We start from the raw sequence: 13631 nt of genomic DNA on the forward strand, positions 1-13631 counted from the left end.
GCCCTAATAAAGGGTTTGTTTTCAAAAGAAGGGGAAATGAAGAAACGAGTAATTCAGGGAGAAAAGCATGCTGAAAGCTGGTGAAAAACCCCCAAGGCCCACATGTCCAGTTATATAGCAAACCTGGCTGCTTAACTCTACCCTCAGTTGCCAGCAATCCTCCCTTCAGTGGTGATGACATTATGGGGTTTGTAGTCCTTAGTGTCTTGGATCTCTTTGGTCTGGGGTGGGGCTCCATAAAACCTACTTGTGGAGTTTATTCAGGACATCCTTTCCCCCCAACATTTCCTCCCTTTCACTTTTTGCCTCCATATCTCTAGTGATGAAGGTCAAATGTGTGGAAGCTGGAATGCAGCCTCAGATGATAATTTTTCCTTCAAGACATACAAAACATCAATGGTACGTGCAAAAACAATTCTGCTGCCCATTTGAGTAACAGTTTATAGCTTCACAAAGGGCTTTCAGATCAATCACTACAGCTATCCCCAGAGAGGCAGGCATCTTGCTGTTACTGTGTCAATTGTGTAGATGAAGAAACTGAGTCCCTGAGAATGCACAGAGGTAGTAAGTGGCACTGTCAGGATTAGAGTCCAGTTTTGTCCAGGAAGAATCCGAGTTTAGTCTGTGTATTTTCCAAGTATACCATGGTTTTTTGTTTTTTTTTTTTTTTTTTACTTTCTAAAAAATAGATATGAAATAGTCAGTGGCCTCAAAACTCTTAATTTACTATTGCCCTATGCTCCACCTCTCCAGGATAATGCAATTTATAGATTTGTTCTCCAGGCAGCATCTGAGCATCTGGCAAATGGTAGGATTTCTCCCTATGGCAGCTGGAAACCAGTGAGTGAAACATTTACTAGGTTATTGACATAATGGCTCGGGGTGTTTGTGTAGGTATCAGACAGGTATAGATTGCTTTTTAACACTCTTTTAAAATGAAAATAAATGTGATAGCAAGCCCCAAATGACTCTAATAGAATGTCAAGAATACTCAGTATTTGAGTATACTCGGTTTATGGTCTTGGGAGGGAAGTGAGAGGGGGACTCTGCTTGACCAGGTGTTGGGGCAGGGGCCTTGCACGACAGGAAGGTGTCAGGAGGTCCTTTCAAGGACCTGGAGGGGGGCAAGGGGAGAACAAGGTCGGTAGGTGGGAAAATCACTAACTCCAGGTGGATGATTTTGTGCCAGACTCAGAACCCCTTTTTGCTGATACTTAGAGCAGAAATGTGTCAGTGTTTAGCTCCTGGTAAATGAGGTGGGTTTTCTAGGAGGCAAACAGGGTTGGGATCAGAGATACGCAAATCCAAAAAGAAAGAAAGCAGCTGATCAGAGCAAGCCTGTCGGGAATTTTAACATATCTAAAGGAGTGTGTTAATCCAAAGGGGACCTAGTCTTTCCTGGAATCTTGGAAATCAGGAATTGCAGATGCCTGGAGTCTTTCTCAATTAGGGATATGTAGAGATAGATGCTCCAGAATCTTAGTCAGCTCAAACCTGCTAAACCTCCAGGTCACCCGATTGTGCCTGGGACCCTCCAAGACTGTGCCTAGATTGCTCCTGCCCGGGGCTACTGAGGCCAGGAGCCTGGGGGAGTGCGGGGGCAGGAGTGGGGGTGCTGAGGGGGTGGGTTGGGCTGGGGATGCAGTGTGGGGGAGGATGACAGAGGAAACAATGACTGTAAGCAGGGGGGAGGATGGGTCTTCATATTAAGAACTGGCTTTGGTCAACAGAAAGTCATAGTGACCCCAGAAAGAACTGTTTTGGTAGCAGAATGTGCTAGATGCCAGCTTGTGGTCTGTGCTGGAACAGAGAGGAAGAGAGTTGAGCCAAGTGCCAGGAGAGGTAAGGCAATAGCTGGAGGGCAATTGGAATGAAGGGCTTTTCACATTTATTTATTTATTTTGCAGTGTGAGAGGGTGTTGGAGTACTGAGGGGGTGAGCGGGTGGAAAGAGCCACTGAAAGGTCCTGCAGGGAGAGAAGGTAATTGACAGACAGGTGACCTTGAGATAGGTGGGGAGGGGCCAGGGGAGAGGGAAAGGGGAGGTGGATAGGGGTGGAGGGGCAGGAGGAGGAGGAAAAGGGAGAGGCTGTACTGGAGGTATGGATGAGGGACTGTCAGAACGCAGGACCTAGCAGCTTTCTTTGCTGTGACTGAGTGAGCCAGTTTGGGGTACACACAGCTGTAAGTGTGGGGAGGACTTGAAGGTTTGGAACTGGCTGCTGAGAGAAATAGGAAGGGGGGTGGAGATTGTGAGCAGCAGTCAAGAAAAAGTCTTCCTGAATCATGTTTCAGGTTCAGGGTGCTCCTCGGCTCCTTACACATCCCTGAAGACCCCAGTCAGGGTGAGGATCGCAGTCTCTCTGTGCCCTCAGTGATGCAACCATGAGTAAGAGTCACCAACTTCTGTCTCAAGTGTAAAAATGAAAGTAATATCAGTGATAGCTGCTATGAATCTGGACACAGCTTTCCCTGTAGACCATCTAGCTCATGGCTTTGCCAGTCGTGGTCTTCACTGAGACTGCAAACCACTGGGCCCTTCCTCAGCCCCCAAGCTGGGGCCTCACATCTACACACTCATTTCTGGAGGAACAGGAAGCAGGACAGGGAAGGAGGGAAGGAGAGGGATGTAGTGGAGGCCAGAAAAGTCCTGTATCCACCAACTCCGAGCTTGCACCTGGAGCAGTAGGTGCTTCTTTAAGTAAACCCACTAGGTATAAATGTTACAGAAGGAATCTACTCATTGCTTAAAAATTGCCATCAGTGCCCCTCTGAATACCAAGCTCCCTGTAGCATTTACATTAGGTGTTTAATGTCTGCAGAGAAAATTCCAGGAACATCCCCTGGGTGAGATGAAGAAGGGCTGCTTGGAGGCGCTATTTCCCTGCAGAGGCACCTTGAGATGGGAGTGAGTTTCTTCTACCTGGAAATGTGAAGGAAGGAGTTTCTCTGAGCTGGGAGTGCCCCTCTATACCAGGTAGGTCTCCTCCCAGGAATTGCTTTGGGATTGGGTGGAAGAGGGACCATCATAAACAGATGGTCCCTATTTATGAAAGGGCATGAGTGCAGTCCAGGACAGGAGCCTAGTGGTGACAGCAAAGTAGGAATAGTAGCTGGAGGCAAGGCTGTTCCAAAAGTAAGAGGTACTTGTTAGTGATATGTAGCATGTGAAACAGAATGTGTGGTATAGACTTGTGAACCCCCCTCAAAGACCAGTCGTGCAGTGGAGAGGGAAGAGCAGACGATCAGGACCCCAGTTCCACCGCTTCTCATGCTGTGAGTTTGGGCCATTGTCGCTCTCTAAGCCTGGGTTTCCTCATCTGAAATTGATTATGACAGTACCCAGGTCTGAAAGATGCAGATCAAGGAAGGTACCGTTGTTTGTAGTCCTATGCAAATTGAGGTATGCATCACCAATTTTTTTTTTTTAAGATTTATTTTTATTTACACATGTAAGAACTGGGCCAGAGAAGCAGGGGATGAGAGGATTCACCAGAGACAGAGCGGGGAGCAGAACAGGTGGATCTATTGAAATATACTGCTGAGGGGAGCAGCAATCGAGACAGGGAGGTCTCCTGTGCCATGTGGGTCAGCTCCCCGGCTGGGGATTGAACTTGTGCTGCAGTAGCTTGCGATAGCTTGATAGCGCTGAGACATTAACCCCTGTGTTACCAGAAAGGCCCATGTTTTTGAGATTATTAAGCTGCTGTTTTGCTAAGTGCTTTGTACAGAGCTAGAACTACTAAGCCTGGCATACATACAAGCTACTAATCTTCTCTTCCTCCTTTGTGAAAGAGTTCATAATTTCAACCTTTCTATTAAGTGAGTTTTTTGAATAGAAAATTGATGTTTGTTCATGCCTTTATTTAGTCAATAGATGTCTACAAATTTCCTACTCTGCTAAACGCTACATCTTTTTTGATGAGTATTTGTAGATTATACCTTATACCTTAATGTGAGTAAAGTACATATTTTGCTCTCATAGTCCTTTGTCAAGTTTAAGGTGCCCTAAATCAGCAATTAATTTTGGATTCACTTAAACTTAGAAGGCCAAGGTGATCACATTTAAGAAAGTGTTTGGGCACTGGTATCTTCCTTAATTTATCATGCAATCATTGTGTTCTGCTTTTATACCCCCACCCCGAGATTTGAGGTTGGTATAAAATAGAACCAACAAAATAAGGAAGACAGATCAAGAGCTATAAAATGTGATGGGGAAGTTGGTTGATTCAGATACACAGGGTAAAAATATCTATTGTAGTCATGCCCCAAACTTAGAATCGAGTTTCCTAGCAGTCTAGGGGTTAATGTAAAATAATGAGTTAAAGGTCACAGTGGACAATAAATAAAAGTGAACCAGTTCAGTGGTTCAGCTCAGGTTCCTTCAAGGGGAATCTCTAAGAAAGGTTCTGAGATAAAACTTTAAGGAACGATGAAATGAAAAGTACCTGGCAAACTGAACTGTTACCAAGGTAATAGGAGTGTTTCTTGTGTGACTGTCTTCTATACCAAGAAATGGCAAAGAGCTGGTGCTGATGCTTTCAGATGATGGTTGGAAGCGCACGGTAAAGTCACAGGCTCTGTATGATGTAGGAACAGCTTGAAAAGCTTCCAGGAAAGTGACGTGTTTGCATTTTCTTAGATTGTTGCCTTTGAAGTATTCGTTGTGTCCCTTGGACTTTTGTAAGGATTGGTGAGCAGAAAGCTATTGATCTGGTTATAGCTCAACTATCTTAATGTTGCTGAGATAGGCAAAAACGTGGTAGAATAAAAACACACAGAAGCAGACTGCCAGCCAATCTGTTGATTGAAGAAACGTTCATCTCCCCCACTACATGACTTTAATGGTATTGATAACAACAAGAAAATTTGTGAAGATTTTCAAAATAATGTGAAAATAATGTGAAGACTTTCATAGAGCCTATTTTAATTATGATTATTTTATCATTCTTATGTGTAATTTTTGCTCTGATACCAAAGGACACTTAAAAATATCAGCTTGAAACTGTAAGCACTTGTTCTGACAGTAGCTGTAACAGCTCGTCCCTGGAAATCAAGGACCTGAAGAATCACTGGGCTGTTGGAAAAGTTGTGACGTCTAGGAAAAATGCGTCATGACTTTCCCGGCAATCCAATACAACCGGTGTGTGATGCTACATCCAGACTTCAGGGTTTCCTGTGAAACTTTCAGAAACTTGCCATACTCCAAGAATAATTGGCTCAGTCAGGGAAACTTGGAAAATATTTTCAAAGATATGGATGAAAGTGGTTTTCTTCATTTAGCTACATATATTCATTCAGAAAATGTTCATTCAGGGAGGATTTCACGCTACAGCATGCCAGGCCAGGGCAGGAGGTGCCTGTGGTCATAGATGCAAAGGTAAGTCAGTTGGGGGAGAAGCAGGGGTGTGAATGAGTAGCAGTGTACCAGTACCATGGGATAGGGCCGGAGCAAAGTCATTGGAATCTGGAGGGAGAAGCCCCATCTGCTCCATGAACTGGAAAAGACATCCCAAAGACAGGAACTCAGGCTGAATCTTGAGTTCCCAGTAAGTGTTCCAGGAAGGGGAGAGAGGAAGGACAAAACAAACAAAAAGAACAGCATGTGGCAAAGGGCCGCAACACTTTAAAAGAGGGTGATACAAACAGAAAAGAGTCCATCTAGTGTCAGTTCTGAGGGATCAGGGGTGGTGGGAGGTGAGGCTGGAAGCTCTACTGTTAAGATAGGTGTGTTTTATGGGAGTTGTTGGCGCCGTCCTGTAGAAAAAGTGGTCCTTAGACCTGCAGTGCAGACCGGAAGTCAGTAATCTCTCCACTTACACCAGGGCCCCTCTTTCTAGGAGTCACATTGTTTTATATTTAGACTCTGGTCCAATGTCTCGTCCTGGTTGTTGGCCAAAGAACTTAAGTTCTTTGTATCCAGGAAGGCTTAATATCCTTTGAAAGCCAGATGAGGGCTTTGGATAATTGTCCTTTTGAGATGGCCTGGTCCCAGTTGTGTTTTAGAATAATGGGTCATGGCATAGAGAGGCAAAGGGAGACTCAAGGCAGCGTGGCCATGCAGACAACCCTCCGCATGTGACAAGATGGTGGAGAAGCAGCCAGTTGCTTGTGGGTGATGAAGGAACTGATGGATTAAGGATGATGCTGTCGTCTGGCTTGAACAAAGAGGTGGTTGGTTGTTGTGATCTCTGAGAGAGGTGGCATATGAAGAACAAGGATTTGGGGAACAAGATGATTTATTTGGAATGTGTTGATTTTATGGCACTTATAGAACATATTCAAATGGTGGTTGGGTATGAAAGCATTGATTGGCCAAAGACAGGATTTGGGAATTATTAGTGAGAGGATGACCCCAGAAGACATGAGATTTGGGGAATGTGGAGTAAGAGAAGAGCACTTAGGGTAAACTAAGTCCTAGGGAACTGGGCTATTTACTGCTGGCCAAAGGTGATCCTTGGAATCTCCCTACCTCCTGTGGGGTGTTAGGTAAGAGTCTGAACAATCTGCGCCTTGTTTTATCTGTAAGTTGGAGATAGTTACCATAATTGCTGAGTGCTACATGGAGGATGAAAGGGGTTAGCTGGTATAACACACTTAACCGAGTGTTGGCATGGAGCAAGGCATCAATACATTTCAATGACAGATCTTCTCAGGTTCCTGGAAGAACACGGGATGATGAGTTTGAGAGTGAATGGAGGACTCTCATCTCATCTCCATCATGAGCTGAAAGATCCGGGACCTACTTATTTCACTTCTCTGGAGGTTCCCAAGCCTTGGCACTTGTTCCTACTGCAATGTTCTGGGGTCAGGTCAGGGCATCAGGATAGAAACAAACAATTCTACAGGTTATTCTGTTGTGCAGCCAAAGGAGAGAACTTCCTTAGAAGACTCTCACAGAGATCAAAATGAACTGTGCAAGGGCTTTATTGATTGATGTTGAAGTATTTCTGAAACCTTCTTACTGTTTTCCTGTTCTAGCTCCAAATTCTGTGTCTCTTTTAATTTTAAAAGAAAGTAAGTCTTTCACTTTTTTTTTTTTTTAAGTGTCCCTTTCAGTTCAGGTCATCAGAGGAAGCAGACATTTGTCAATACTTCATCTTTGTCTCTAAAGGCAATGCAGTCTCACCCTAATAAAATCATGCCAGTAAGTCTTCTCCTGGGCAAAGCAGCATTGGTGTGACAGGGAACACTCCAGCCCCCTGACAAACACTGAGCATGCTCCATGTGGAAGGGTGCGAGGGAGGGTCCAGGGCAGGGGAATAATGTGAAGCACAGGTTCCCAGGGAGTAGTGTAGTGCCAGAACATTTTGTGATTCAAGAAAGCCATGGTGGGGGACGCAGGCTGGGTTAGTGCCTATTTGCTCTGCAGAAATGGCATATTGAAGTTCTGAACACTAGGAAAGGAATCTCCATCTTGTTTTAATAGCTGTTCACACACTCTTCCCTCTTGTCCTGTTTACTTCTTCATTGTTTTCTTAGGAATTACAGAAATGTTTTTGTCAGCACCCATAAGCCGACGTTTAGGTCGTCTTTCTATATCTCGACAATCCGATGGACTCCCTTCAAATTAAGTTCTGTCAGTTGGTCATTCAACACATATTCAGTGCTGCCACCATCCTTAGGGATTCACCCGGAATAGCAGATTTGGAGTCACCGAGGGCGTCATGCTAATAACTACTTGTCCACAGGATAATGATGTTCTTTTAAAACCAAGATCAGTCCCAGTCTGCTCTTTCTCACCATCTTGAGACTAAGTCCTCAAATCTCTTTTGATCAAGTTGATGTAAGTCACTTCACCTGTCTAGTTATCCATTTATGAAGTCCCTCATCCATTCACCTCCCCATCCATCCACCTACTCTCACTCGCTCATCCTCAAGTCATCCATCATCCATCTAACCATCCATCCTCTCATCCAGTTGCTGTTCAACCATGTACTCTTCAATCAAGTTCAAGTTTCTAGTCTCCAAAGACTGTTTGATATTTCTATTACTATCCCATGGAGAATATCCTTAATATTCCACGGAGAGAGAATATACTATTTCATTATTGTTATTACTTAATCAATTGAATCATTGCATTAAGAAAAAATTGGGGGCCTCCCCGGTGGTGCAGCGGTTGAGCTCTTCACTGCGAAGCTGCCCACAGCCTCTGCAGTGCCAGTTTGATCCCAGGCCACCGGCGAGGGTCCCACATGGCGCGCAGACCTCTCCTGCTGTGCCCGCTGCTCCCCTCAGCAGTGTATTTCGGTCCACCTGACTGTTCTGTTCCCTGCTCTGGCTCTGGTGAATTCTCTCACTCTCCCGTGCTTCTGACTGTACCCAGTGTTTGTATAAATAAATAAATAAATCTTAAAAAAAGAAAAGAAAAAATTGGGGGACTTCTCTGTGCCCAGTATAGTGCTGGTTATTACTACTGCATCTACAGTAACCAGCCTGAATAGAATGTTGAGGTTGAGTATTTCCCAAGTGAAGAAGTGGAGAGCGGGACAGGGCCTTTCAGGCAGAGGGAGCAGCTGGTGCAGCATCTTACAGGTGAGAGAAATACAGCTTATGGGCACTTGCTAATGCACATAGGTGGTGATGCCAGGATTCAGGGTGGTGCCACTGAGCCTCCAGCATTCTAGACTGGAGAGAGATATAGGGCTGGGTGATGAAGGGTCTTGGGTATTAGGCTAAGACATCCAGAGTTGTTAAGGGGATGCTTTGTAGTTACATCTGAAACTGACTTGACATCCTTTGTCTAAAGTAAGAAGTGATTATACATACCTCCAGACTTCTGGAATTCAGTGGAGGGATGATTTCAGATCTACAACTCACAGATGTTGTTGGCACCAGATTGCCTGACCCCAGGGTTACTGCTCTCTGCCACCCCTTCTCCCGCTGACTCATTCTCCTTTTTCTCATATCTAATCTTTCTCATTCAGCCTATTTCTAATACAGATCTGTAAACCCAGTCAGAGCTCAATAAATGTTTGTCGAATGAATCACTAATTCCTGTGGTAGGTGTGTGTATATGTATGTGTGTGCGAAAGGACTTTTGAATTTTTTTCTCTATTCCTGGCCTATTTAAAGGGCATTGGAAGAAACTAGATTAACAATAAAAAAATATTTTAGACCTGGCTCTCTCTTGCTGACCAGCCATGCCTCTTGGCAAGGTCACTACATACTCTTGGGCCTCTGCTAGCTCATCTCAAGATGTAATTGGTAGCTCCAACTTACCCGATACTTATAGGGTAGTTGTAAGCTATGAATGAATCCATGCTTGTCAGAGACCTTTGCTAACTGTAGAGCACTGTGTCTTCACAGTTTAACATTTCTGCTTGTCTCCTAGTGTGTGTGATCATGTCGTATCTAGATAAAGGACAGTCTCCTCATGCTACAATAGTCACCATCCTCTGTCAGTCAGTCTTAGCAGCACACAGTACACTTGGGGGTCTTTAATAAAGTGACTTTTACAAAGGGAAAGGTAGGCCTAGGGGAAACCCAAAAGCATTCAGGCAATACTCTGGCACAAGTAGCAGTAGGCATCTTACCACTCTCCCAGGCTTGGTAGGTCCTGGGGAGGAAGGCAGGGGCCCAATTAGCCACCTATTCCACCCCCTCTGGAGATGGCAGATCTCATCTGCCAGTGCCTGCCATAGACTGAACCTGACCAGAAGCCAAGTCTGAAGTTTTCACTGATGTAGTCCATGAAGGTCTAACTCCTGGGGTGCTGAGCCAAGTGAAGAAGTGAACATAGTGGATCTGGGGGTCAAAGCAGCCCTACCCCAGCACCTACATTGCCTCTCCCCTCCAAAGTTGTTCCTGTTGCCACAGATACCCTTGTAGCCACCCTGTTCATCAAACTCACTCTTATTTGTCATCCAGCTCTTTATTCCTGTCCCATCTCCCCCAGTAGGCCTCCCTGGAACTCCTGTTGTGATACGGTCAGGCCTATATCCAGGGTTCTGCACCCACTGATTCAGTTACTGTGGATTGAAATCTGTGCTGTGAGTTAGACCTGCGATGGTCACACGTGGACTGAACATATATAGGCCCTTTTCTCTTTATTCCCTAAACAACACGGTGTAGTAACTATTTACATAGCATATATATTGATTTAGGTATTATAAGTAAACTAGAGATGATTTAAAGTATAGAGGTGCCTACATGTAAATCCTATGCCATTTTGTATAAGGACTTGAGCATCTATGGATTTAGGTATGGAGAGGGATTCCTAGAATCAACCCCCCCAGGGGGATCAAGGGATGGCTCTACTACTGTGGGAATGATTGTTCGCTGGAGACAGGAACTAGGTCTTCTTTCTCTTCCTTACTCCGTAACCTAATCCTCCACCCACTAGCTACTTTCCCCACCCCTGGCATGGTGCTGGCACAGGATGTGTGGCTCATACCTGGGAGGCGTTACTTGCCCTGAGCTGAGCTTTGTGATCCTGAGCTTAGTGCTTGAAACCTTTCTCCTCTTCTACAAAACCTTTGGTGGCTCCCCATTTGCTGCGAGTCAGAGATATTCTAAACCCTGTTCTTTGCTACCTTAAACACTCTGGCATCTGCTCCTGCCTGCACTTGTCCAGTCCCTGGTGCCCATGTGGCCAGCCCGACAAGTGTGGGGCTTCCTGCCTTCCAATGCCGTCCCTTGGATTGTTTTGCCATTCTTTCTGATTTGGTCTGTTTTTGGTGATGCCTGTATGTAGGATTGCTTGGGTAATTGAATCATACTACCCTCTGTCTGGGCAATCCTGGGGATCCTAGAGAATTTATACAAAAGCACTTTGAATGAAGACATCTAAGGAAATGTTGTCAGGTGGGACTCTGCTGTACCTAAGGCAGCCCCCTTGGCCTTGCCATTACCTTCTTGAAGGTATGTTCCATTCCATTTGACATTTAATCTCTGCCAATGTGTGGTGGTTGTGTATGTGTGGTGCTGATGTGTGGTGGTTGTGTATGTGTACATATGTGGCATATCTAAAAGTCACAGATAATTTCTTTCAGATTTCTTTCTTTTTAAAAAGTATTTATGCATACAAGAACTGGGGTGTAGGCTAGAGGTGCAGGGGTGGGGGTGAGAGTATTCACCAGAGACAGAGTAGGGAACAGCACAGGCAGATGGACTGAAATACACTGCTGAGGGGAGCAGCGAGCCAGACAGAAGTCTGCTGTGCCGTGTGGGCCAGCTCTCTGCTGGAGATCGAACTCATGTTGCCTCATAGTGCTGAGACTTTACCCCTTGCACCACCAGGGAGGCCCTGTTGCAGATTTCTTAATGCTCACTTATGCTCACCACTACAATCACATACCACATCACAATGGAGATAATTCTGAGAAATGCATCATTAGGTGACTTCTTGTGTGAATGCCATAGAGCATAGCCACACAAACCCAGATGTAGCGCCTACTACACACCTAAGCTTTAGAGCCTGTGGGACCATCCTTGAATGTACAATGCTTTGTACATGGTGTTGAGTGTGTTTGAGATACTCTACGATGTTCCCATGGTGACAAGTGACCCAGTGATACATTTCTCTAAACGTCTCCCTTTCCTTGAACATGCTTGCTTGTATGAGGCGTGCTTCCCGCTGAATCTGACCACAGTCATAGCCAGTCCATGAGAGATGAAGAGGTCAGGGAATGGCCTCTGTGCCCTCTGTGGAGGGGAGGGTGGTGAGCAGCTTGCAGAGTGAGCCACCCCTGCCCTCACGCATGAGTAGCCTGGAGACAGTCCCCGGGGCCTGATCGGGCCTGACACCAACTCAGGGCCAGTGTTCGGCATCTGGGAAACTGAGGACATCTTGCTCACCTGAGTTCCAAGCCTCAGGCTCTTCAAAGGATCCTGGTACCCTGAGGTGGTCAGACATCGTGGGGTGTGAGGTTGGAATCAGTCTGCCTCTTCCCCACTTAAGGAAAAACAGAGCATTAATGGGGCTCCAGTGGTTGGCCTGGAATTCCCAGTCCTGTCCTTAACTCACCTGGGCCTGCCTGTGGCCAGGGCTGGGAGTACTGCCTGCCGCAGGCCCAGGCAAGGTTCTTCTGGGGCTGGGCTTGCTGTGGGCATAAATGGGGGTATGCACTGGATCCGGCCCGTTCTGCTTGGGCAGTCAGGGCAGGATCAGCTCTAGATTCAACAGGAAAGGCATCCAGGGAGTGGCTTTTAAGGACACCCTCTCTTGAAGGCCATCTAGACCCTGCACTTGCATGAACTTGGGAATGGGGACCTGCTTAAACTTTGCGCATGTCTCCTCACCTCAGCTTCGTTCAGGCTCTAGGTCAAGGAGTGTGTGCGAGTGGAGCTGCATAGAGCACCAGCTGCTCCTACATTGGCTTTCATACTGAAACAGCATGAAAAGCTTGTTAAAATGCAGAACTCTGGCCTCCCTGGTGGCGCATGGGGTCAGTCTCAGCACTATCAAGCTATCGGCAGCCAATGCATCACGAGTTCAATCCTCGGCCAGGAAGCTGACCCACATGGCACTGCAGACCTCTCCTGTCTAGCCAGCTGCTCCCCTCAGCAGTATATTTCAGTAGATCTGCCTGTTCTGCTCCCTGCTCTGTCTCTGGTGAATCCTCTCACCCCCCCCCACACCTCTGGCCTATACCCTGGTTCTTGTATGCATAAGTAAATAAATAAATCTTTTTAAAAAATGCAGAATTCCTCTGAACTAGAACCGCTGGGGTGGGGCTTTGAAATCTGCTCCTATCTCTATCCCTTCAGGCCATTTCCCTGGGGCCAATTCCAGGTCAGTCCAGGAATGGCCCTTGGGAAATGTTGGGACTAGTCCCAGTCCACCAGATCTTTGTGGTTTACAAAACACTCTTCTAGCACAAAGCTATTTGATGTACACGGTGTCCCCTAAGACAGGGCATTTTTTGAAGGGAAAATCTGAGCAGAGGACTATGTGGCAGAATCAGTTGTATCTCTGTTAATTTGTTCACTCATTTTTATTGAGCAAACATGGGTTAAGTATCTGCTGAGACACCCATGCGGAAATTGCCACCCAGTTGGGTCTTCACATTTTTACATAGACCACTTAATATAGGAGACCTATGCATCTTGAGGAAGTGGGGCAGGGAGTGTATTGGGAAGAGGAATCTCAGAGGGATTCCTGGAGGAGGTTTGAGATGGGTTTTGAAGGTTGTATGTGATCTCACTATCTGAGATCTTGCAGAGGTAGCTGCATAACTGTGCTTCATCGGGCTTCAGAAAGCCCCATGTGCTCAGGGAATACTGACTCGGTGGGTGTTCACTGAGATGAGGCTGGGACAAGGTTGCTGATGTTGGTTGCTTTCCTTCAAGCCACAAGAGGCCCTGAAGTGTCTGCAGAGAAGAATGACATCAGCTGGTGGTTTAGCCCAGTGCTTCTCAAGTGTACGGAGCATGTGAATCACCTATCTTGTTAAAAATACAGATTCTGACTCAAAAAGTCTGGGGTGGGGCCTGGAAGTCTGCATTTCTAGCAAGTTGTGTGGGGGGGGGCATGGTGTGCTGATGCTGCTGGTCCCTGAAGCATATTTGAAGTAGAAAGACTTTAAGTAGCTAGGCTTCCAATCATGGCCTGATGAAGGGAGAGACTGGATGGGAGTCGGGGAAGCATTAAACATGGCTTTGGGGAGAAGGGAGCTGATTGCTTGAGAA

At 46.0% G+C, this 13631-nt stretch overlaps 1 long non-coding RNA gene across 1 annotated transcript in view; it reads left to right on the top strand.

The window, feature by feature from the left end:
* The window catches only part of LOC119231000 (uncharacterized), a 74749-nt gene that overhangs the window by 33075 nt on the left and 28043 nt on the right, over positions 1-13631 (top strand). The window contains exons 4-5 of the long non-coding RNA XR_005121845.2: positions 321-399; positions 2822-2976. This is a non-coding gene — a long non-coding RNA (uncharacterized LOC119231000). The remainder of the gene's footprint in view (positions 1-320; positions 400-2821; positions 2977-13631) is intronic.

The sequence above is a fragment of the Talpa occidentalis genome, unplaced genomic scaffold (genome assembly GCF_014898055.3).
Source record: "Talpa occidentalis isolate TD23 unplaced genomic scaffold, MPIMG_talOcc4v2.1 talOcc4.7, whole genome shotgun sequence".
Taxonomy (NCBI): domain Eukaryota; kingdom Metazoa; phylum Chordata; class Mammalia; order Eulipotyphla; family Talpidae; genus Talpa; species Talpa occidentalis.